We start from the raw sequence: 5531 nt of genomic DNA on the forward strand, positions 1-5531 counted from the left end.
GTAACCCCTGGTACTCTGAAACTTATCCGAAACTTTTCGAAACCATTCCGGTACCAAATGCAACCTTCCAATATATGAATCTTTACCTCTCGACCATTTCGAGACTCCTCGTCATGTCCGTGATCTCATCTGGGACTCCGAACGAACTTCGTTCATCAAATCACATAACTCATAATACAAATCGTCATCGAACGTTAAGCATGCGGACCCTACGGGTTCGAGAACTATGTAGACATGACAGAGACACATCTCCGGTCAATAACCAATAGCAGAACTTGGATGCTCATATTGGCTCCTACATATTCTACGAAGATCTTTATTGGTCAAACCGCATAACAACATATGTTGTTCCCTTTGTCATCGGTATGTGATACGTCTCCAATGTATCTATAATTTATGAAGTATTCATGCCGTTATATTATCATTCTTGGATGTTTTACAATCATTTTATAGCAACTTTATATCATTTTTTGGGACTAACCTATTGAAGCAGTGCACAGTGCCAGTTGCTATTTTTGCTTGTTTTTTACATCGCAAAAAATCAATATCAAACAGAGTCCAAACACTGCGAAACTTTTTGTGGATTTTCTATGGGACAGAAGACTCCCAATGGGCCAAAGCAGCACCTGGGGGGTGCCCCGAGGGGGGCACAACCCACCAGGGCGCACCAGGCCCCCTGGCACGCCCAGGTGGGTTGTGCCCACCTCGGTGGCCTCCCGTACCCCTTCTTTGCACTATAAATTCCCAAATATTCCGAAACCCTTTGGGCTTAACCTATATCAGAAGTTGCGTCGCCGCAGGGCTCCGTAGCCACCGAAAACCAATCTAGACTCGTTCCGGCACCCTGCCGGAGGGGGGAATCATCTCCAGTGGCCATCTTCATCATCCCGGCGGCCACCACGATGAGGAGGGAGTAGTCCACCCTCGGGGCTGAGGGTTTGTACCAGTAGCTATATATGTCTTGCAGTATGAATACTTGAGGTGACAATGGGGTATCTTATTGATTCACTAGATATACGTTATGACACTCAACTTACGGATTCCTACGCTGATATTGGGGGAATCTATGCATAGGGGTTGATGCACGTTTTTATTATCTTTTCTCCGATAGAAACTTTGGGGTCTCTTTGTAGTTCTTTGCGTGGATTGAGTATTATGAATAAGAATATGCATTGGTGTTATTCTAGTATGAACTCTAGGATAGATCGAACGGAAAAAATAGCTTTGCGTTATTTTAGTACGAACTCTTTAATATATCGAACAGAAAGAATAGCTTTGAGGTGGTTTTGTACCCTACAAACAATTTCTATCTTTTCTTCTCCGCTAATAGGAACTCGGGAGTGATTCTTTATTGCACTTTGAGGGATAATCATATGATCCAATTATGTTAGCATTGTTGGGAGATTGCACTAGTGAAAGTACGGATCCTAGGCCTTGTTTTTAAGCATTGCAATACCGTTTTTGTGCCCGTTTGCTATTTGCTACCTTGCTGTTTTTATTTATTCAGATTATAAAAATATATTCCTACCATCCATATTACACTTTTATTACCATCTCTTCGCTGAACTAGTGCACCTATACAATTTACCATTGTATTGGGTGTGTTGGGGACACAAGAGATTTCTTGTATTTGGTTGCAGGGTCATTTGAGAGAGACCATCTTCATCCTATACCTCTCACAGATTGATAAACCTTAGGTCATCCACTTGAGGGAAAATTGCTACTGTCCTACAAAACTCTGCGCTTGGACGCCCAACACGTGTCTACAAGAATAAAGTTGTGCAGTAGACATCAGTATGTTACTTGCTCGAGATTCGATCGTCGGTATCATCATACCTAGTTCAATCTCGTTACCGGCAAGTCTCTTTACTCGTCCAGTAATGCATCATCCCATAACTAACCCATTAGTCACATTGCTTGCAAGGCTCATAGTGATGTGCATTACCGAGAAGGGCCCAGAGATACCTCTCCGATACACGGAGTGGCAAATCCTAATCTCGGTCTATGCCAACTCAACAAACACCATCGGAGACACCCCTAGAGCATCTTTATAATCACCCAGTTATGTTGTGTCCTTTGATAGCACACAGGGTGTTCCTCCGGTATTCGGGAGTTGCATAATCTCATAGTCAGAGGAACATGTATAAGTCATGAAGAAAGCAATAGAAATAAAACTAAACGATCATTATGCTAAGCTAACAGATGGGTCTTGTCCATCACATCATTCTCTAATGATGTGATCCTGTTCATCGAATGACAACACATGTCTATGGTTAGGAAACTTAACCATCTTTGATTAACGAGCTAGTCAAGTAGAGGCATACTAGGGACACTTTGTTTGTCTATGTATTCACACATGTACTAAGTTTCCGGTTAATGCAATTCTAGCATGAATAATAAACATTTATCATGATATAAGGAAATATGAATAACAACTTTATTATTGCCTCTAGGGCATATTTCCTTCAGTCTCCCACTTGCACTAGAGCCAATAATCTAGATTACATAGTAATGATTCTAACACCCATGGATTCTTGGTGCTGGTCATGTTTTGCTCGTGAGAGAGGCTTAGTCAACGGGTCTGCAACATTCAGATCCATATGTATCTTGCAAATCTCTATGTCTCCCTCCTTGACTTGATTGCGGATGGGATTGAAGCGTCTCTTGATGTGTTTGGTTCTCTTGTGAAATTTGGATTCCTTCACCAAGGCAATTGCTCCAGTATTGTCACAAAAGATTTTCATTGGACCCGATGCACTAGGTATTAGACCTAGATCGGATATGAGCTCCTTCATCCAGACTCCTTCATTTGCTGCTTCCGAAGCAGCTATGTACTCCGCTTCACAGGTAGATCCTGCCACGACGCTCTGCTTGGAACTACACCAACTGACAGCTCCACCATTCAATATAAATACATATCCGGTTTGTGACTTGAGTCATCCGGATCAGTGTCAAAGCTTCCATCGACGTAACCATCTACAACAAGCTCTTTGTCACCTCCATAAACGAGAAACATATCCTTAGTCCTTTTCAAGTATTTCAGGATGTTCTTGACCGCTATCCAGTGATCCACTCCTGGATTACTTTGGTACCTCCCTGCTAAACTTATAGCAAGGAACACATCAGGTCTAGTAGACAGCATTGCATACATGATAGAACCTATGGCTGAGGCATAGGGAATGACTTCCATTTTCTCTCTATCTTCTGCAGTGGTCGGGCATTGAGTCTGACTCAACGTCACACCTTGTAACACATGCAAGAACCCTTTCTTTGACTAATCCATTTTGAACTTCTTCAAAACTTTATCAAGATATGTGCTTTGTGAAAGTCTAATTAAGCGTCTTGATCTATCTCTATAGACCTTGATGCCCAATATATAAGCAGCTTCACCGAGGTCTTTCATTGAAAAATTCTTATTCAACTATCCTTTTATGCTATCCAAAAATTCTGTATTATTTCCAATCAACAATATGTCACCCACATATAATATCAGAAATGCTACAGAGCTCCCACTCACTTTCTTGTAAATACATGCTTCTCCAAAAGTCTGTATAAAACCATATGCTCTGATCACACTATCAAAGCGTATATTCCAACTCCGAGAGGCTTGCACCAGTCCATAAATGGATTGCTGGAGCTTGCACACTTTGTTAGCACCTTTTGGATCGACAAAACCTTCTGGTTGCATCATATACAACTATTCTTTAAGATATCCATTAAGGAATATAGTTTTGACATCCATTTGCCAAATTTCATAATCATAAAACGAGGCAATTGCTAACATGATTCAGACAGACTTAAGCATCGCTACAGGTGAGAAGGTCTCATCATAGTCAACCCCTTGAACTTGTTGAAAAACTTTCACAACAAGTCGAGCTTTGTAGATAGTAACATTACCGTCAGCATCAGTCTTCTTCTTAAAGATCCATTTATTCTCTATTGCCTGCCGATCATCGGGCAGGTTAACCAAAGTCCACACCTTGTTCTCATACATGGATCCCATCTCAGATTTCATGGCCTCAAGCCATTTTGCGGAATCTAGGCTCATCATCGCTTCCTCATAGTTCGTAGGTTCGTCATGGTCAAGTAACATGACCTCCAGAACAGGATTACCGTACCACTCTGGTGCGGATCGTAGTCTGGTTAACCTGCGAGGTTTGGTAGTAACTTGATCTGAAGTTTCATGATCATCATCATTAGCTTCCTCACTAATTGGTGTAGGAATCACTGGAACTAATTTGTGTGATGAACTACTTTCCAATTTGGGAGAAGGTACAATTACCTCATCAAGTTCTACTTTCCTCCCACTCCCTTCTTTCAAGAGAAACTCCTTCTCTAGAAAGGATCCATTCTTAGCAACAAATATCTTGCCTTCGGATCTATGATAGAAGGCGTACCCAACAGTCTCCTTTGGGTATCCTATGAAGACACATTTCTCCGATTTGGGTTCGAGCTTATCAGGTTGAAGCTTTTTCACATAAGCATCGCAGCCCCAAACTTTAAGAAATGACAACTTAGGTTTCTTGCCAAACTACAGTTCATATGGTGTCGTCTCAACGGATTTAGATGGTGCCCTATTTAACGTGAATGCAACCGTCTCTATAGCATAACCCCAAAACGATAATGGTAAATCAGTAAGAGACATCATAGATCGCACCATAACTAATAAAGTACGGTTACAACGTTCGGACACACCATTACATTGTGGTGTTCCATGTGGCGTGAGTTGCGAAACTATTCCACATTGTTTCAAATGAAGAACAAACTCATAACTCAAATATTCACTTCCACGATTAGATCATAGAAACTTTATTTTCTTGTTACGATGATTTTCCACTTCACTCTGAAATTCTTTGAACTTTTCAATTGTTTCAGACTTATGTATCATCTAGTAGATATACCCATATCTGCTGAAATCATCTATGAAGGTCAGAAAATAATGATACCCGTCGCATGCCTCAACACTCATCAGACTGCATACATCAGTATGTATTATTTCCAATAAGTCAGTTGCTCGCTCCATTGTTCCGGATAACGGAGTCTTAGTCATCTTGCCCATGAGGCATGGTTCACAAGAATCAATTGATTCATAATCAAGTGATTCCAAAAGCCCATCAGCATGGTGTTTCTTCATGCGCTTTACACCAATATGACCTAAACGGTAGTGCCACAAATAAGTTGCACTATCATTATTAACCTTGCATCTTTTGGCTTCAATATTATGAATATGTGTATCACTACAATTGAGATTCAACAAAATAGACCACTCCTCAAGGGTGCATGACCATAAAAGATATTACTCATATAAATAGAACAACCATTATTCTTTGACTTAAATTAATAACCGTCTCACAGTAAACAAGATCCAAATATAATGTTCATGCTCAACGGTGGCACCAAATAACAATTATTTAGGTCTAAAACTAATCCCGATGGTAGATCTAGAGGTAGCGTGATGACGGCGATCATATCGACTTTGGAACCATTTCCCACGCGCATCGTCACCTCGTCCTTAGCCAATCTTCATTTAA

The sequence above is a fragment of the Triticum dicoccoides genome, chromosome 5A (genome assembly GCF_002162155.2).
Source record: "Triticum dicoccoides isolate Atlit2015 ecotype Zavitan chromosome 5A, WEW_v2.0, whole genome shotgun sequence".
Lineage (NCBI taxonomy): Eukaryota > Viridiplantae > Streptophyta > Magnoliopsida > Poales > Poaceae > Triticum > Triticum dicoccoides.